At 41.8% G+C, this 21,794-nt stretch overlaps 1 pseudogene; it reads right to left on the bottom strand.

The window, feature by feature from the left end:
* Positions 1–3,467: 3,467 nt before the first annotated feature.
* Positions 3,468–3,636, bottom strand: LOC123394108 (annotated as a pseudogene).
* Between the last annotated feature and the right edge of the window lie 18,158 nt (positions 3,637–21,794).

Consider the following 21,794-nt stretch of genomic DNA (forward strand, 5'->3'; position numbering starts at 1 on the left):
CAAGTGGACACTGAGGAAGTTGGGAGAAGTTGTTCCTGCTGTGCAGTTGGGCCTTTCTTGCTTGTGGGAGCCCCTGGCCAGTGGGCTAGGTCCAGAGCAGACCTTGGAGATCAGGGCCTGTAGGCAACAGAGCCTTGCAAGGTTTTGGCATCCAGGTGTTAGGACAAGGCTTCAGCCACAGACCGCCTCATGAGCCCGAGTGGCAGAACACTTCCGCATGGACCACGAGGGTCAGGGGATAGGCAGAGGTCGGGGGGATGGCTTTGCTTGGAACGGGACAGCAAATAGCACCCTGCAGTAAACCCCTGTCTCCCATATGTTTCCACCGCCAGTAATAACATTCACACACACAGTTGTCTCCGCGAGGCACTCATCAGCGGGGCTGGAAGAACTGTCCATCATGGCGGTGGCTACCGGAACAACAGTAACAGGTCGTCTTAATGGTGTGGCCACTCTGTGCCTGGAACACCTTCATGGACTGTAATGCATGTCCGTGAAGAGAAGCAGGTGGGATTATGAGCGCCACACAGAAAGGAAGAGAGTCTGAACGCTTTAGTCATTTGCCCAAGGTCACACCGCCAGAGGAGTGGGGGCGGGATCTGAACCCAGATCTGTGCATGTCCACCGGAACCAGGACAGGTGGTAAATGAAAGGTACGCAACATCACGGCTAACTCCCTTCCATCCTCACTCAAAGTCTCCTCCGCAGGCTCCTGCGGTTCCAGCCTCCTCTCCTTCCTCCGCGCTAGACCTCTCAACCCTGAAGCTCTGCCGAGATCAAACCAGAACTCTACTGCCTTTTCTTTAACCCCAGCATTACTGAGATGTGACATATGACATTGAAGAAGTTTCAGGTGTACAGTGTGTGATGACTTGGTACCCGTCTATACTGTGAGATGATCGTCACCGTAGGGGAACTTCACACCCCCACCCCGTCCTGTAATATCTTTTCATGTGTGGGTGTTGAGAACAGCTAAGATCTACTCCCTCAGCAAATTTCAAGTATGTAACACAATACCAGTAACTGTAGTCATCGTGCTGTACATGGGATCCCCAGGTCTCATTCATGTTATTACTAGAAGTTTGTACCCTTTGACCAAAATAGTCCATTTCCTCCACCCACTGCCCCCACCAAAAAAAGCCCCTGGCCACCGCTATTCTGCTCTCTAGATAATGAGGGTCCCAGGCCTCTCAGACTATTTCTCCAGGACCCTATTTCCAATCTTCCCTTCACATGTCTGGCTTTTCCTTTCTTCTTCGCATGCAGCTGTACCTTTTCATCTTCTATATAGTCTTAGCCCATACCCCACAGGGAACATGAATCCTTGTAACCAAGACTTACATATATAGGTATCTGATTTTTCAACAAGCACCACGTGTGTCTTAAAATACAAGCAAATATTTTATGTGTTGGGCACTGCCGTGTACGAAGTACCATTCAGAGACGTCAGAGACAAACTCTGCCCTCGAAAAGCATACCATCAAATGGGCATGGACGTAAGCAGCCCAAATCAAATGGAAAGTAGAAAGAATCACAAAAAGTAGAGTATTTCCCTTAGTTCCATTGTCACACCTCTACTCGAAATGTACATCATCCTGAAAAAGCCCAATTACATCTTGGCCCACCTCCTCAAGACAAACCTGCTTCTTGCAAAATTCACAAAAACACCTCACCTGCCCTTGCAAACTTCGCCCTTCTCAAACACCTCCTCATCATCGCGTCAAGTCCCCTGCCCAAGGACCTCTGACTGACCACTACTGTTACTTCACCTAGAGGACACTGGAGACCATCCTTGACTGACTGATGTCTCTTGCTAGTTTATGAGTGATTCTGGCGATGGAGCCTCATGAAAAGCAGAAAGAATATCGGTGACATCACGGCTCAGCACGGTGAGCTCGCTTACCCTTGCTTATGCAGTAGATGGTCTTTGCCAGTCAACAGATGTGAAATTCCTTCAGTAAGTTAGGGTTGGGTTCTCCTTTAAGCAAACTCAAGACACTAACTTAAACAGACCAGTGATTCACAATGGGCTATGGTGAATGCAGCTGGCATCGTTCTGCATCCTGGAGAGGCTGTGCGCCCACTGTGCTCCGTGCGTTGAATCTAGTTTTTCCGTCAGTTTACACTGTGCTTCCTGGAGCCATTTTTCTCTTATCTCTCTCATTGGCAGAGCTTCTGTGACTCTGGTCTCAGTCTTCTTTCACCCCAGAACCATGGTCGCTGCTCACCTAACCATCTGTGGATGCACCAAGACGAAGAGTGCACTGGAATCGTTGCAGTCAAGCTTGGACCAAGCGTGAGTCACTAACTATTATGAATCACTGGTCTGTTTAAGGTAGTGTCTTGAGTTTGCTTAAAGGAGAACCCAACCCTAACTTACTGAAGGAATTTCACATCTGTTGACTGGCAAAGTGCAGAACCAGGCTGGTCTCTAGAGTAGCCAACAATTTAAGAAAAAAAAAAATGGAGTTCCCACTTGGATCTTGTTTGAATAAACCAGCTCCTAAAGATATTTGGAAACCATTGGGAACTATGAATACAGACTAAGTATTTTCTGATATTGAAAAATTACTAGTAATTTTGTTAGACTAAAATAGCATTATAGGAGAATATGTTCCTTAAGATACATACTAAGTATTTAGGTATGAAATAAAATTGGGTCTATAATTCCCTTCAAATTCTTCAGCAGCAAACAAGAAAGTAAGATAAGAAGGTAAAAAGATAAGGTAAATATGGCTAAATTTTAACAGGTGTTAGATCTAGATGATAGATATATGGGTGTCAACTTCACTATCCTCTTTCTACTTTTTTGTAGATTCAAACATATATATAACAGAAGCTTTATATTGGTAAGAATATATATTATAACAGAAACTTTTTATTGGTACCAAGGCAAGAAACATATATATAACAGAAGCTTTATATTGGTAAGAATATATATTATAACAGAAACTTTTTATTGGTACCAAGGCAAGAAAAAATAATCTAATATTTATGTGCTAGGCCCTTTAGAAACACTTTCTCTTACTTTATCTTATCAAATATAATGATAACAAATGAAATACTAGCCCCATTTTACAACTGAGTAAAGATTGAGGCTTAATCAGACAACAAAGAGAAATAAAAGGTATCCAAATTGGCAATGAAGAAGTCAAACTCTCTCTCTTCGCAGGTGAAATGATAATTTGTATGGAAAACCCAGAAGACTCCACCCCCAAACTACTAGAACTCATACAGCAATTCAGTAATGTGGCACGATACAAAGTCAACATACAGAAATCCCATTGCTTTCTTATACACTAACAATGAAAATATAGAAGGGAAATTAGAGAATTGATTCCATTTACTATAGAACCATAAGATACCTGGGAATAAAGCTAACCAAAGAGGTAAAGGGATCTGTACTCGAGGAACTACAGAACACTCATGAAAGAAATAGAAGAAGACACAAAAAGATGGAAGACCATTCCATGCTCATGGATCGGAAGAATAAACATTGTTAAAATGTCTATACTGCCTAGAGCAATCTATACTTTTAATGACATTCCAATGAAAATTCCACCGGTATTTTTCAATTAGCAATAATTGCGCCTTGGATAAACCTCATTGGCTACGATACTGCTACTGCACAAAGCTGCCACCGGTATTTTTCAAAGAGCTAGAGCAAACAGTCCTAAAATTTGTATAAAAATTAATTAATTAACTAATTAATTAATTAATTAGTTTTTAAAAATTGTATGGAATCAGAAGAGACCCCGAATTGCTAAGGAAATGTTGAAAAAGAAAAACAAAACTGGTGGTATCACGTTGTCTAACTTCAAGCTTTACTACAAAGCTGTGATCACCAACACAGCATGGCGCTGGCACAAAAACAGATACATAGACCAGTGGAACAGAGTAGAGAGCCCAGATATGGACCCTCAACTCTACGGTCAAATAATCTTCGACAAAGCAGGAAAAAATATCCACTGGAAAAAAAGTCTTTTCAATAAATGGTGCTGGGAAAATTGGACAGCTATGTGTAGAAGAATGAAACTCAACCATTCTCTTACACCATACACAAAGACAAACTCTGGATAAAAGACCTCAACATGAGACAGGAATCCATCAAAATCCTAGAGGAGAACATAGGCAGTAACCTCTTCACATCGGCCACGGCAACTTCTTTCAAGAAATGTCTCCAAAGGCAAAGGAAACAAAAGCAAAAATGATCTATTGGGATTTAATCAAGATCAAAAGCTTCTGCACAGCAAAGGAAACAGTCAACAAAACAAAGAGGCAACCCATGGAATGGGAGAAGATATTTGCAAACGACAGTATAGACAAAAGGTTGATATCCAGGATCTATAAAGAACTTCTCAAACTCAACACACACAAAACAGATAATCATGTCAAAAAATGGGCAGAAGATATGAACAGACACTTCTCCAATGAAGAAATACAAATGGCTATCAGACATATGAAAAAATGTACATCATTACTAGCCATCAGGGAGATTCAAATCAAAACCACATTGAGATATCACCTTACACCAGTTAGAATGGCCAAAATTAGCAAGACAGAAAACAACATGTATTGGAGGGGATGTGGAGAAAGGGGAACCCTCTTACACTGTTGGTGGGAATGTCAGTTGGTGCAGCCACTTTGGAGAACAGTGTGGAGATTCCTCAAGAAATTAAAAATAGAGCTTCCCTATGACCCTGCAATTGCACTACTAGGTATTTACCCCAAAGATACAGATGTAGTGAAAAGAAGGGCCATCTGTACCCCAATGTTTATAGCAGCAATGGCCACGGTCGCCAAACTGTGGAAAGAACCAAGATGCCCTTCAATGGACGAATGGATAAGGAAGATGTGGTCCATATATACAATGGAGTATTATGCCTCCATCAGAAAGGGTGAATACCCAACTTTTGTATCAACATGGACAGGACTGGAAGAGATTATGCTGAGTGAAATAAGTCAAGAAGAGAGAATCAAGTATCATATGGTTTCACTTATCTGTGGAGCATAACAAGTAACATGGAGGACATTGGGAGATAAAGAGGAGAAGGGAGTTGAGGGAAATTGGAAGGGGAGGTGAACCATGAGAGACTACGGACTCTGAAAAACAATCTGAGGGTTTTGAAGGGGTGGGGGTGGGAAGTTAGGTGAGCCTGGTGGTGGGTATTGCGGAGGGCACGTATTGCATGGAGCACTGGGAGTGGTGCATAAAGAATGAATTCTGATACACTGAAAAGAAATTTTAAAAATAGGGCGCCTGGGTGGCTCAGTGGGTTAAGCTGCTGCCTTCGGCTCAGGTCATGATCGCAGGGTCCTGGGATCGAGTCCCACATCGGGCTCTCTGCTCAGCAGGGAGCCTGCTTCTCTCTCTCTCTCTGCCTGCCTCTCTGCCTACTTGTGATCTCTGTCTGTCAAATAAATAAAATCTTTAAAAAAAAAAAAGAAATTTTAAAAATAAAAAAAAAATAATAAAAGTAGGTAAAAAAAAATTGCGGCTTAAAGAGATCCATTAGCTGTACATTCAAAAGCATTAAACACCTGTAATACACCAGACACAGTTCCTGCCCTCGGAAGACTTACTCACCATCCAGCAGAGGCAATCGGCTATGTAAGGTACAACAACAGCCTCTGCCACTTCCGTTCGTGGTCACCTAGCGTGATGGGCACTTCCAGTGCCTCAACGCAATCTTTACAGCTACCTCCTGAGGTCAGCAGCATTAGCACTCCCATTTCGTAGATGGGAAGACTGAGGCCCAGAGAGGTTATGGACATTACCCGAGATGTGCCACAAAAAGTATGATAAAGAATCATGGGTGCCATGACAGATAAAAATGCAAGACCCAACAGGACACAAAGGAGGAAGAGATCATTCTCCCTGAAAGGAACGCCGTCAGGAAGGGCAACAGGCAGAGGCCACGTAATGTCCACTCTGCCTACCAGGGACATAACAGGAATCTGGGCCACGGTGCACCCAACTCAAGGTTTCTCAGCCTCAGCGTTGCTGACACCTGGGACTGGATGACGATTTGTTGTGGGAGGCTGTCCTGTGCGTGGTAGGATGTTCAGCCGCCTCCCTAGCCACCACTCGCTGCCGGTAACCACCTCCTACTGTGGCAGACAGGAATGCTCCGGATATTGTCAAATCCCCCATGGGGGACAGAAGTCAGACCATAAACTACTCTTTCACCTTTAGCTAAGTGTAAATGGGAACCCCAAACAATATCTTATCTCAAGGTCCTCCAAAACCACCATGCGGCTGTCACTCTCTCTAGCACAAATAGTATTGATCTGTGGCTTTTCTAACATAAAAGATGGGTATTTAGCCTTTCATTAAACTAATCTCAATCTTGACTGTGAAGGCATCCCTAGAGCTAGAGAAGAAAATCATTTCTACACAGAACCTGCCCATTGCCAGACTCCACTTTCTGGAGCTAAGTTTAGTTTTAGTCACAGGAGAAGTTTCCAAAGGTATTGTACCTATTGTCCTTCCTGAATTGTTATGCTTCTGAATGTTCCCAGAATTTGAGAAGAGGATTCTAGTTGTTTTCTAACTACAGTGTTGAAGAGGTCTTTTGTATATATCCAAGAGCCCTGACAAATTCTTTTACGTAGATGGTGAAGGACTTTCCCATTGAATCAGACATCTTTTAGTAACTAGAAAGACAAGAGGCACAAAGAGATCAGGCCATCACCCCAGGCATTGAAATCATGAGCATCAAATATACTCAGGCTCCCTTCCGTTCTTCCCTTTACTCGCGTTAACTCACATGGACCTGCTCTTCAGGTGAGTGAGTGACCTTGCAAACATCCTGTACATGGAATTTGCAGACTACATGATTGGTAATGACAGTTCTGCAGGCAAGAAACCAACATGAAATACAACTTCCCAACCCCATTCCACTCACCAACCAACTCAAACACTGGTCCGTCCCAATAGCACCAAAGTTCATGAGATGTTAGAATAGTTCTTCTGAAATATGGCAGGCAGAGAAACATCTAGAAAAACTGAAAATCAGAGCCAGCCCAAGCTGACTCACATCAAGGATTCTATCATGATTACTGGCAACAGAGCTAAGTGGAAATAAGGCTACAGAATATTTCTTGCAAGACAGCTGTCTCAGGACGTGGACTTTATTTCTAATTAAGCCTGTCTTTCCATTAGAGTTCTCATCAGGCCTGACACAATGAAAAGGCGAGTGAGTGAGTGTTTGGATGGAGTGATACCCACGTGCTAAAAGAAGAACTTTGAAAAATACTTTTTTTCATCCCCTGACTGATCCCTGAAAATTTTTTAAAGCATAATTCCTTTGGTTTAAGGCTTTGGGTCTCTGACAAAATGAAACATAGAGAAAAACTCTTGGAAGTGGTTATCAGACATTTACACTACAGTGTGAATAAATTTCAGATACTAAAAAGAGGTTTGAGAGAGACTATAGCATTAAGATAGATAGATAGATAGACAGACAGACAGACAGACACATGTATTTCCCAAACTATTTAGGAAGGAAATACCGGTAAACCTGGCTTAGAGCATTTGCAATCCCATTTTCTCCACCTCAGAAATAAGAACAATCATAAAACAAAATAAGAAGAATTTTCCCGATCATCTGAAAAAGAAGAAAAGACACCTTACTGATAACTTGACTGTGATGGATAGGGAGAGAAAAGAAGAGGGAAAGCAGGAAAGACAACTAAGCGTGCGTCCATTTAACAGGTTCTCCTAGAGACTACTCTAGATATCACAGTATGTTTCAAAGACATTCCTGCACCAAGAATAAACATCTTACTGTGTTTAATAAGATAAGAGCCTGAGGCTCATGCTGTCACCCAAAGATACACAGTATGAATAGTACACATTTTTAAAATTTATTTTCAGTGTACCAGAATTCATTATTTTTGCACCACACCCAGTGTTCCATGCAATCCATGCCCTCCTTAATACCCACCACCAGGCTCACCCAACCTACCACCCCCCACCCCTTCTAAACCTTTGGCTTGTTTCTCAGAGTCCACAGTCTCTCATGGTTCGTCTCCCCCTCCGATTTCCCCCAACTCCCTTCTCCTCTCCATCTCCTCATGTCTTCCATGTTATTCCTTATGCTCCACAAACAAGTGAAACCATATGATAATTGACTCTCTCTGCTTGACTTATTTCACTCAGCATAATCTCTTCCAGTCCCGTCCATGTTGTTACAAAAGTTGGGTATTCGTCCTTCCTGATGGAGGCATCATACTCCATAGTGTATATGGACCACATCTTCCTGATCCATTCGTCCGTTGAAGGGCATCTTGGTTCTTTCCACAGTTTGGCGACTGTGGTCATTGCTGCTATGAACATTGGGTGGTACACATTTTTTAAATCTTTTTTCCCCACCAGCCCAGTTGTGCAATAAGTGTAATTTTATGATGTTGAACTTGTTATTAGGCTGAAAAACTGGGTACCTCTCCAAATTCATTTGTTGAAGTCTAATCCTAATAACTCAGAATGTTACTCTATTCAGGGATAGGGTGATTAATGTTAAAGGATGTCATTAGAATGGGTCCTAATGACTGGCGTCCTTGTAAAAAGAGTAAATTAGGACAACACACAGAAAGACCATGTGAAGACACAGAGAAAAAACGGCCAAGGAGAGAGGCTCTCAGAAGAAACCCACCCTGCTGACACGCCAACAAACATCTATTATTTGAGCCCTCCATCTCGGTACGGCCCTACGAAACCTATAAAAATTCCAAAAGGCTTCTCCCCTTGAACTGACTTATTATTAACTAAGAACGCTGGCATGAACTTTATACAGGGCACAGGGTCCTGCTCCATGGGGTTACGGTCCAAAAAGTTCTGTAGCATCCATCACTAGAACTCCTCAGAAGTTAACCAAATGGAACGCAGGGAAGCCAAACAGGCTTACAACGTCAAGAGGAACTGTCGCAGCCATGAGAGCATCGCCAGTTGGTCACAGCAGGAGACAGCTGACACTGGATATACTACACTGGCCTGAGGTCAGTGGTAAAATAGAGTAAAAAATTAAGGTATTTCCTACAAAATGCATACCAAAAGCTCCTGACATACTGTGTCATAGATGAATGGCTGATTGCTAAACTCCCCAGCCTTCCTCCTCCTGGCCTTGAGCACGAAGGCGCAGAAACACAGTAACACGGCCTTGAGAGGACAGTCCGCCTTGCGTCCCATGTTCCAAGAAGGATACACATGAACTCCTGCACTTCATTTTCAAAATAACATTGCCAGAGAGGAATTATATATCCATTTTTAAATTAGTAAAGGGAAGCCAGAGAGTAATTTGTTCAAGTCCCCATAACCACAAGCAGCACAGTAGGATTCGAGCCCACCCTCTGTCCACTCTGTCACACTGTCTTCCCCAGTGCCAGCCACGAAATCACAGCTTCTTTCACCAACTCAACCACCATCCACCACATATTGGCTGAGCAGGTGTGTTGGGAATGGTGAAAGGTACTGGGGGATCCCAGATAAGGCACAGATGGACCGCAACTTCCAAAAATTCACAGTCTAGTGCTCGAGAAGCAGGCATGTACATAAATTATTACAATGCAAGAATCCAAGATTTGAAAAAATGCAACACTTGAAGTAGGAAAAAAAAAAAGAAACATTTAGTAAAATTTGAGGACATATGATTTCCAGCCCACTGTTTCCTACAAACACATGTGTCATTTTAAAATGCATAACAGAGAGAGAGGCAAGATGGCGGAGGGCTAGCAGACTGAGAGGACATCAGGTCGCTGGAGTTCAGCCCAATAGTTATCAAACCATTCTGAACACCTACAAAACCCAACAGGAGATCAAAGAGAAGAACAGCAGCAATTCTAGAAAAAGAAAATCGACCACTTTCTGGAAGGTAGGACTGCGAAGAAGTGAATACAAAACCACGGGAAGATAGACCGCGAAGGGAGAGGCCACCTCCCAGCAAGTGGTGGAGCAACGGAGCACAAAATCCGAACATTTACAAGTCTGCTCCACTGAGGGATGTGGCTCCAGAGGCTAAGCAGGGGTGGAGCTCTCTCAGGGGCAGTGTGGTCTCAGGTCCCACGGGGTCACAGAAGGATCAGGGGTGTATGAGGGCAGCAGAGCCCAGGAGGAAAAGAGAAATCATAAAGATCACAGCAGAAATCAATGAAAGAGAAACCAAAAGAACAGTAGAATAAAGAAAATCATGAATGACAGAGGAGAGATCACAACCAACACAAAAGAAATGCAAATAATTATAAGAACACATTATGAGCAAATATATGCCAGCAAATTTGACAATCTGGAAGAAGTGGATGCATTCCGAGAGACCAATAAACTACCAAAACTGAACCAGGAAGATAAAGAAAACCTGAACAGACCCATAACCAGTAAGGAGATTGAAGCAGCCATCAAAAATGTCCCAACAAACAAGAGCCCAGAGCCAGACGGCTTCCCAGGGGAATTCTACCAAACATTTAAAGAAGAATTAATACCTATTCTCCTGAAACTGTCCCAAAAAATACAAATGGAAGAAAAACTTACAAACTCATTTTATAATGAGGCCAGCATTACCTTGATCCCAAAACCAGACAAAGACCCCATCAAAAGAGAATTACAGACCAATATCCTTGATGAACACAGATGCGAAAATTCTCACCAAAATACAGCCAATAGGATCCAACAGTACACTGAAAGGATTATTCACCACGACCAAGTGGGATTTATTCCTGGGCTGCAAGGTTGGTTCAACATCTGCAAATCAATCAGTGTGATATAGTACATTAATAACAGAAAGAACAAGAACCATATGATACTCTCAGTAGATGCTGAAAAAACATTTGAAAAAGTACAGCATCCCTTCCTGATCAAAACTCTTCAAAGTGTAGGGATAGAGAACACATACCTCAATATGATCAAAGCCATCTATGAAAAAACCCACAGTGAATATCATTCTCAATGAAGAAAAACTGAAAGCTTTTCTGCTAAGGTCAGGAACACGGCAGGGATGTCCATTATCACCACTGCTATTCAGCATAGTACTAGAAGTCCTAGCCTCAGCAATCAGACAACAAAAAAAAATGAAAGGCATCCAAATCAGCAAGGATGAAGTCAAACTCACTCTCTGCAGATGATAGGATACTTTATGTGGAAAACCCAAAAGACCACTCCAAATCTGCTAGAACTTGTACAGGAATTCAGTACAGTGTCAGGATATAAAATCAATGCACAGAAATCAGCTGCATTTCTATACACCAACAAGAAAGAAGAAAGAGAAATTAAGGAGTCAATCCCATCTACAATTGCATCCAAAACTATAAGATACCTAGAAATAAACCTAACCAAAGAGGCAAAGAATCTGTACTCAGAAAACTATAAAGTACTCATGAAAGAAATTGAGGAAGACACAAAGAAATGGAAAAACATTCCATGCTCATGGATTGGAAGAATAAATACTGTGAAAGTGTCTATGTTACCTAAAGCAATCTATACATTTAATGGAATCCCTATCAAAATACCATCAATTTTTTTCAAAGAAATGGAACAAATAATTCTAAAATTTATATGGAACCAGAAAAGACCTAGAATAGCCAGAGGAATGTTGAAAAAGAAAGCCAAAGGTGGTGGCATCACAATAACAGACTTCAGGGGCACCTGGGTGGCTCAGTGGGTTAAGCCTCCGCCTTTGGCTCAGGTCATGGTCTCAGGTCCTGGGATCGAGCCCCACATCGGGCTCTCTGGTCAGCAGGGAGCCTGCTCCCCCCCCCCACCTCCTTGTGATCTCTCTCTCTCTGTGTGTCAAAAAATAAATAAATAAAATATTTTTAATAACAGACTTCAAGCTCTATTACAGAGCTGTCATCATCAAGACAGTATGTTACTGGCACAAAAACAGACACACAGATCAGTGAAACGGAACAGAGAGCCCAGAAATAAACCCTCAACCCTATGGTCAACTAATCTTCAACAAAGCAGGAAAGAACGTCCAGTGGAAAAAAAGACAGTCTCTTCAACAAATGGTGCTGGGAAAACTGGACAGCCACATGCAGAAGAATGAAACTGGACCATTTCCTTACACCACACGCTAAAAAAGGCTCAAAATGGATGAACAACCTCAATGTGAGATAGGAATCCATCAAAATCCTTGAGGAGAACACAGGCAGCAACCTCAGCCACAGCAACTTCTTCCTAGAAACATCACCAAAGGCAAGGGAAGCCAGGGCAAAAATGAACTATTGGGACTTCATCAAGATCAAAAGCTTTTGCACACCGAAGGCAAGTCAACAAAACCAAAAGACAACTGTCAGAATGGGAGAAAATATTTGCAAAAGATGTATCAGATAAAGGGCTAGTATCCAAAATATATAAGGAACTTATCAAACTCAACTGTTTGTCCCAAAGGACAAATAATCCAGTCAAGAAATGGTCAGAGGACATGAACAGACATTTCTGTAAAGAAGACATCCAGATGGCCAACAGATACAAGAAAAAGTGCTCAACATCACTTGGCATCAGGGAAATACAAATCAAAACCACAATGAAGATACCACCTCACGCCAGTCAGAATGGCTAAAATTAACCAGTCAGGAAACAACAGGTGTTGGCGAGGATGCAGAAAAAGGGGAACCTTCTTACACTGTTGGTGGGAATGCAAGCTGGTGCAGCCACTCTGGAAAACTGCATGGAGGTTCCTCAAAACATTGAAAATAGAGCTACCCTACAACCCAGCAATTGCACTACTGGGTATTTACCCTAAGATATAGTGATATAGTGATCCAAAAGGGCACGTGCACCCGAATGTGGCAGCAATGGCCACAATTGCCAAACTACAGAAAGAACCTAGATGTCCATCCACAGATGAATGGATAAAGAAGGTGTGGTATATACACACAATGGAATACTATGCAGCCTCCAAAAGAAATGAAATCTTGCCATTTGCAGCAACCTGTATGGAACTACAGGGTATTATGCTGAGAAAATAAGTCAACCAGAGAAAGACAATTATCATATGATCTCCCTGATATAAGGAATTTGAGAGGCAGAGTAGGGGGTTTGGGGAGTAGGGAAGGAATAAATGAAACAAGATGGGATTGGGAGAGAGACGAACCATAAGAGACTCTTAATCTCACAATACAAGCTGAGGGTTGCTGCAGGAGGGGGGTTAGGGAGAGGGTGGCGGGGTTATGGACATTGGGGAGGGTATGTGCTATGGTGAGTGCTGTGAAGTGTGGAAACCTCACGATTCACAGACCTGGACCCCTGGGGCTAATAATAATGTTAATAAAAATAATTAAGAAATAAAAAAATTTAAAAAATAAAATACATAACATTATAAAATAGCAATCCTTTGAAGAAAACTGGAGATTATGTTGCCTGGTCTCTCATTCTGCAACTCAGGAAATTCAGCCTAAAGAAGGAAAGGAACTGGCTGAGGTAGGCAGGGTTCTGACTCAGAGTCCAGTGGTCTGTCCAGTACACTGAATGCCATCTGAGGTCATCACTGACGCAGACAGTGATGACTGACTTCTACCTCAGACAGGTAGAAGCCCATATTTCTCATCCACTCTTCTTCCATCTCACCCTCTCTTCAAGGGAAAAATGTATAAGCTAGCTTTTGGGAGCAATATGAAAAATTATAACCTTTGAGTGAAAATAAAATATATGGAAGTTCTGGTTAGTATCTTAGGAGGTGAGCGGAGAGAACAAACAGAGGAAAATATGGATCATGACGGTGCTAAGGGTACTGCTCTCGGTCAACACAAAAGCTTCAACTACCTTGCCTGAAACCCTGTTTTCTTTTGCTATTTTTGCCTTCTTCCTTTGAGGTCTACAGGCTTTGACAATTTTACTCTGCATGAATTTGGTTTTTGTTAAACTCCCAGTCAGCACCTGCTGGGATAAACATTCACACCTGTCCGTGGTCTAGTAAGATCCTTACAGGTTATGTGGCAGCCATGAGCGTGGACCTTGCAAACCTCCAGCTACACAGAGCACAGCTGAGAAAGGCCGTGGCTCCTGAACTTTGGAACCCACGGCACGCATTCATCACTCCCGGCTATGACTGAGTCGGCAGGGATACTAAAGCAGACCCACTCCTGAGAGACCTAGGACTCCTCAGGAGGCTGGCTTTGCCTTGAGGTCTCAAGAAGCCTTCTGGAACATTCCTTGGACTCACGGCAGTGTAAGCGGTTTCCTCCAAGCTTTTCTCCCCTTCTCCCTCACTTGGGGTCTGACCGGCATTTTGATTTGACAGATCTCTCAGACTTTCTGACTTCCTTCTCCTTGTTCCTCACAGGCATGTCCTCTAAAAAAAAAAGTCCTGGCACATTTTATCCTGCCTTGGCATCTGCTTCTTGGAGATGCCAGACCAACACAAGTTGCCAGAGGGCATCCCCTGGACAAGCCGGGACAGGACCAGCCCACCATCAATCCCACCAACACTGCACCTTAGATTTCAGCCCCTGTTTCCAGCCGAGTAGAGTCTTTCCAAAAATTCCTACGTTGTAGTTCTACCGTGCAGTGCTGCAGAATGTGGCTGTGTTTGGTGACAGCATCTTTCATTAGGTAATTAGGTTAAAATGAAATTGTTAGAGGGGCCCTAATGGAATATAACCTGTGTCCCTACGAGGAGAGATTAGGACATTAGGAGATTAGAGGGAGGGCCATGTGAGGACACTTGGTCATATGCAAGCCAATGAGAGAGGCCTCAGAAGAAATCGACTCTACTGATACTTGGTCTCAGACTCATGGCCTCCAGAACTATGAGAAAACAAGTTTCCATTGTTCAAGTCACCCAGGCTGTGGTACTTTGTTATGGCAGTCATAGCAAAGGAATATAGCCTCCTTGTATTTTATGGCCTAAATTGGGAGGTGCCTTCCATTTTCTTTGAAGCAGCCTGTCTCTCCAGTCCAGTCCTGTGTGGGACCCTTCATCAACCTAACAGGGAGCCCCTTCAATTTTTTGCACACAGAGGACATAAACAACACACCCACCACCCTGATAATAGGACTTCACATTAAAGGGTCTTGATGATTTGTCTCCTATTAAGGATAAGAAAATGAAAAACACATTGTTTGCTGTTCCTGGCACTGAGGAGTCTACAACAGAGTTAAGAATGAAATTCAGGGGCACCTGGGTGGCTCGGTGGGTGAGGCCTCTGGCTTCAGCTCAGGTCATGGTCTCAGGGTCCTGAGATCAAGTCCTGCATCAGGCTCTCTGCTCAGCAGGGTGCCTGCTTGCGCCTCTCTCTCTCTGCCTGCCTCTCTGCCTACTTGTGATCTCTCTGTGAAATAAATAAAGTATTTTTTTAAAAAAAGAATAAAATTCAACACCATGCTGGCTTTACAATTAAAAAAATCAATAGAGCCATAGAAGAAGACTGGGGGAAAGTTGGCAATGGATAAGCAGAAGCTGAAGCAATATTCTGTCCTCTGAAGAGCCCCGGCTGAAGAGCCAGAGGGAATCCACCTGACTTCCGAGGACTCCGGGATTTCTGGGGAGAGCCACAGAGCGCACTTCTGAAGAGAAGGAAGTGCTCATCCACTCAAGGATCGATCCTGTCTGGGGACTTTATCACTTTCTAAAATGAATTCCACAACCAACCCACATCCACAGTGGCGAGTATGACTGTGTTTTGAAATTTGAGGAAGTCTTTTGGAATAAGGTTTTCCTGAAGAGTTTTAATTTCACTAAGGATTCTCTCAGAGTGGATGAATAAAAATGTATTTCTTGTTGGTAAAGTGGGGTTTTTTTGGAGGGGGGTGGAATCTCTTTTCCTTTTATGCTACTACTTAATGCCATCCTACCAACGTTCCCAATGGCTATCAGCCTGTGTGTACAAGAGGCAAATTAGGTTTCTTCATGTGGCCGACATCTCAGCCTTTCCCATTCTGAGAACACTGGCTTCTAGCTACACTCTCACCCTCTATGACCCTTCAGAAGCGAACGACCATCTCGTGCAGGAGAATGGCCTGCAGAACCACTTGTCACAGGTCTTCTGTGAAAATCATCAACCTGTCACCTTCAGATTCTGGCTAGGAGAGATCAAAGGAGATGTTCCCTGACTCTGCAACTCATATCTGGGCTCAATAAAGGCATTTATGGATTCTTAAAAGTGTGCATATAGATAAAGACTAGAAAGAAAAAAATTTAAATGCAAATAACTCTGTGAAGGTAATGAGATTAAAGATGTGTATGGTTTTAAAATTTTCTTTAATGTATAAATGACTATAAGATCAAAAATGGATAAACTAGTGTAAAATAAAAATTCATCATTGCTGACTTGTTTCTTCTGAGCCAAGATCAGGTCTAGAATTTTAGTGGGACTAAAACTCTGGCTCTAACTTCTTCTCCAAGGTCCGGTTTCCTCTTCTTTGCCGCTCCTTTTCTCTCCAGTCCTCTTCTCCCCGTATTTGAGGTCATCCCTGGGGAATTCAAGAGTGCTGAGATAGGATAATAGCAGCAGTCCTGCTATTCACCTTTCCTGGAATGAAAAGTACCCTTCTTCCACCATCTTTTTTTTTTTTTTTAAGATTTTATTTATTTATCTGACAGACAGAGATCACAAGTAGGCAGAGAGGCAGGCAGAGAGGGGGGGGGAAGCAGGCTCCCTGCCCAGCAGAGAGCCCAATGCGGGACTCGACCCCAGGACCCTGAGATCATGACCCGAGCCGAAGGCAGCGGCTTAACCCACTGAGCCACCCAGGTGCCTGAGGTCTTCTCAAATGTCAACTTCTCAGTAAGGTCTTCACTGATCACCCTATTAAAATTTATAAATCATTACCCAAACCACAGCACCTCATATCCCCTTCTCTGCTTTTTTTTTCTTAGCTCTAAATGTATTAAGAACCAAGGTTGTTCTGTTTTGTCTACTGCTCTTTTCCCAACATCTAGAACAGTTCTCAGAATGTTCTTAGAGACTCAGTAATTATTTGTTGAATGAATGACAATATAGTCTCTTAGTGTGGGAAATCTGGTTGGGGCTTGTTGTCTCTTTAAAAACTCAGACCACTTTATAGCTACTTGCTGCCAGAATCCCATCACCCAGCAAGGGACTCTTTTGGGTAAAATACTGGCAATCTCTCTCAAGGCTAGCCAGCTTCCATGATACGTGAATGGATCTGTAGAAAATATATGCATCGGTAACAAAGACACATCTTCTTTCTTAATAATAGAAATTGCAAGTTTATCTGGCTAAGAGAGAGAAAGATTATACTTACTAGCCTCTCTTACAGTTAAGAAAGGCCATATAACTAAGTTCTGGCCAATGAGATATACGCAGAAGTATTGTATGAAAATCCCAGGAAATATTCTCAGATAAGAGGAGTACACTATGCTTTATTTCTCTCTCCTTTTTGATGGCCAGAATAAGAATGTGAGAGCTAAAGTTTGAATAGCCATGCTAGACCATGAAGTAGAAACCTAATACCAAACATTTAATAGTGGTATGATAGAAGGAGCCTAAGTCCTTGATGATTGTGGGCCATCTGTACTACTACCTATATATTTTTCTAGACATGTATCTATTTCATCTAAATGGTAAAATCTGTTTGCATAATTGTTAATTATATTCTTATTGTCTTTAGAATATCTGAAGGATCTGTAGTGATGTCTTCTTTTTTATTCTTGATAGTGATTGTGTCCTCTTTCTTTTCTTGATCAGTCTTGCCAAATATATATCAATTTTATTAGTCTTCAAAGATCTGACTTTTAGATTTGTTGATGATCCTTTCTATTGATATCTTTCCTATTACCCCTATAATTGATTTCTTGCTATTGAGGGAGTGTTATTTAGCTATTTTTTTTACATTTTTGAATGTGGGAATATAAGTCTTTCTTTAGATATCACTTTAGCCACATCTTGCAAATAATCATATGTCATATTTTCATTATCATTCATTCTATTTTCTAAATTGCAGTTCTTGTTTTTCTCATGGGTAATTCGGAAGTGTATTTTTTAGTTTACAAAAATATGTGGATATTCTAATTATCCTTCTTGTATTTATTTGTAGGGAAATTGCATCGTGGTCAGATTTTATTCAAATACAATACCTTTCCACCCATTACAGAATGTATTTTTAGAAATATCTTGTGTGTGTCTGAAAATAACTCTATTCTGCTTTTCTTAGAAATTGTGCTATAAATGACCATTAAATCAGGTTTGTTCAATGTATTATTCCACTTTTTTAAATTAATGATTTTTTTCTAATTATTCTATCAATTACTCATGGATGTATAACAAAATTATCCACTATGATTGTGAATTTGTCTACGTATCCCTAAATTTTTGGTAATTTTTGTTTTATATATATTGAGATTGCTATTTGCAGTAAGTAAATTTAGAAATGTTTTATAAACCTGTTGAATTGTCTGTTTGTCAATATCTAGAGATATATTTATTTTATTTTATTTTATTTATTTATTTGAGAGAGAATAAGTGAGAGAGAGCATGAGAGAGGAGAAGGTCAGAGGGAGAAGCAGACTCCCCAAAGAGCTGGGAGCCCGATGTGGTACTAGATCCTGGAAGTCCGGGATCATGACCTGAGCCGAAGGCAGTCGCTCAACCAACTGAACCACCCAGGTGCCCTCTAGAGATATATTTATTTCTAATAATTTTTTTTAAGTCTATTTTATCTGATGTTAATATAGCTATTTTGGCTTTTGGTTTTAGTTTTAATTTGTAGAATATATCTTTTTCTATGCTATTAGTCTTTCTGAATGTATTTTACCTGTGTCTCTTGTAAAGAGTATATAGTTTCCTTTTTTAAAAAACTGCTAATTTTAATTAGCATATTTGCTCCATTTATACTTAACATAATTACTGATTCACGAGCACTTATCTGTCATTAAATGTTCCCTATTTGTTCTGCCTATTCTACATTTTTCCTATTTCCTACTGTATTTGAATCGATTATATTTTAATCATTCTGTTTTCTCCCATCCAGTGGTTTGTAAGCTATATACTGTTTTTGAATTCTTTCAGTGTTGCCCTTGAAATTATTGGATGCATGTAGGCTTATCAAAGTTTAACTAATTGATGTTAAATTAATACTCTTACCAACATCTTGACAATGCAAAGACCTTAAACTTTTTTAACTGCATTCTCTAACCTTTATCTAATACCCATTTGCATGCTCTTGCTGTCCTGCATTTAATTTCATATGTATTTTTAAATTCCAAAAGACACGATGATGACTGGTTTATGCAATATTCATGTATAGCAGTATTCACCTCCATTTACCCACATTTAACATTTTTATTTACCTTGAATTCTTCCCGCATTTCCAGCCTTTCATCCGGCATCGTCTTCCTTTTTGCCTCAAGTTCACCCTTTAGTGTTCCTTCGACTGCCGATGTGCTGGTGACGAATTCTCTGTTTCATTTTGTCTGGAAATGTCTTTATTCTCCTTGGATATGTTCGTACTTTTCCTCTCTCAACATTTTGGACACATCAGTCCTCTGTATTTGGGCCCTCACTGTTGCAGTTGAAAAGCAGCTGTTGGCCTGTTATTTTTTTCAAGGTAATGCAAGATATGTCCTTGGTCTTTCTTGCTATAATATGGATCCACGCATGGATTTCTTTTTATATATATTCTGTTCAGAATATACTGGGTTTCTTAAAATGATGGATTAGTGTGTTTCATCAGTTTTGAAAAAATGCTCAGCCATTATCTCTTCAATTATCAATCCTGTTCCATTAGAAAAACTGACAAATGCAATATTTCCCTCCCCTTTCCAAGATTCAAATTAAATGATTGTCCTACATTCTCATTATATTCTGCATGGTTATGGAAGTTACTCATATATTGTTTTTAGTGTCTTCTTACAATAAGGACTGTCATTATTAAAGTTAGCCATCTGCATTTTTTAATTTGCACTTTTTCATTTTAATGTTTACTCCCAGACCACAACGAAGTAATTGCTTTAGCTGCTTTGAAATTACTATGCTTTTCAAATATTTATTCTTTTCATACAATGAACTCCTCCTCTCTCTAATGCTAGCAACACTGGTCTGACCTGACCTTACCCAGATCCCTAAAGCCTTGCCATGTCCATGACCTCATTCTCCCTCCCAGAGTCTCTTAATCTTTAGCAAAAGGGCAACTGAAAAGAAACCCTAACATGTCTGGCTTAGGGAAAGGGAAAAAGGGGATACAAAAGGAAGGCTCCAATTTGCTCCTGTAAATTAAGACAAATGGTGGTGTTGTGTGTGGTTTTTTTGGGGGGGGGGGTTGCTATTTTTGTTTTGTTTTAAATTTTTGTTCAAATAACAAGTGGCCCCCGTCTGAAGAGTGATCCATTCATGTGTTAACTCACAGGGGTGTGCTACTTTCTCAAATTCAGGATAGTGATCTCCTGAGGAGTGCGGAGCAGCAAGGAAAATGAGAGAAGTCGGGGGCCAAGTCAGTAGGTGTTGGGTGTCTGCAGACTGGAGAAGGAGTCAGAGAGAGAGACCAGAGGGGAAACGGCAGGAAAAGCTACGGCTGGGGATGATAAGGCAAAATGCCACACTCACCTCACCTACCCCCACCCTCCATCTCTGTGTCCGCAGCGCCCACACCTTTAGCACCCCTGAGGGCTCCTGGCCAGCCAACCCGCTTATCCACTCTCAGGAGGACCCTGTCTCTTCAATGACAATGAAACCCCTTCGTCTACGACGGCACCTCTCTCCTTCCCTTCCCCGCCTGAGTCCCTTGAGCCCCAGGTCCCCTCCTCTCCTCCTAGCTACTCCCTTCTGGGCTTCAGTGTCCACTCACACTGGAGGGAGTCTTCCCTGAGTTCCATACTCAATGCCCACTCACTTGTCATCTCCATTTGTATTTCTCAAAGGCACTTAACATCTTCCCCATTCTCTAAACCTGGGTCTCCTGTTATGTACTCTCCTTTTCAGTAAAGAGTCCCCAAAGGTCTCCAGTCCTATAAAGCAGAAACTGAGGTTCTTTCTTCATACCTACCATTCCTCTAGCCCATATCTGGTTCATCTTCTTAGGCTGACCCCCAAACTCCAAAACTTTTCTCAAATCTGTCTCTGTTTATCATCTTAGCCACCACCCAGTATCTGCTGACCCATCTGCCTGTAGGACTTTGCTGAGCCCTCCATTTCTACAGCAGCAACCAGGACCTCTATGAAAATGCAAATCTGACTCTATCACTCCTTTGCTAAAAATGCATCAGCGATTCCTTAATGATCTTAGGAAAGAGAACCCCAAATCCTTAAAATAGTGTAGTAACAGGAGTCCTATTTTGAAACATACACCCCCACACACACACTTTTATCCTTTACCTTCCCAAAGAAGTCCAAGTATCCCTAGATGGCGAAGTATCTTTCTATGGGTAGAGATTAAGACCAAAAAGGAAGAATGCCAAGAGAGGGGAGAGAGCAGATATCCACATTTTTAGTTTCAAAATGAAGTTTTGCAGCAAACCAATAGCCATGCAAGGGAGAATTTTCTGAATTCCTTTATCCTCTCTGTTGTCTTAATTCAGAATCAAGACTGGCTGTCCACATCACAGGGTTCTCCACAGCACAGGGAGAGTTCCCCTTGCAAAGGCCATTTGGGGGAACAAAACAGAAACACACAAGAGCTGGAGTCGGACTGAATTATCCAGGGGACAATTTCGGGCTGTAAACAACTTCAGGGAGGGAAGGAGAGAAAGGAAGGGGAGCAACTGTGTGAGAGAGGAGGGGGGGATGGAGAGGGCCCCAGCGACACGGTGCATGGGCAGCCAACACAGCCACCAACACCAGCAGAGCATACTGTGGCCAGGGAGACACGGGCACTGCTGCAGAGACCAAAAGAAAAAGAGGACAGT

Source organism: Mustela putorius, unplaced genomic scaffold (genome assembly GCF_011764305.1).
Source record: "Mustela putorius furo isolate JIRA1106 unplaced genomic scaffold, ASM1176430v1.1 tig00001451_pilon_pilon_pilon, whole genome shotgun sequence".
In the NCBI taxonomy this organism is placed as follows: domain Eukaryota; kingdom Metazoa; phylum Chordata; class Mammalia; order Carnivora; family Mustelidae; genus Mustela; species Mustela putorius.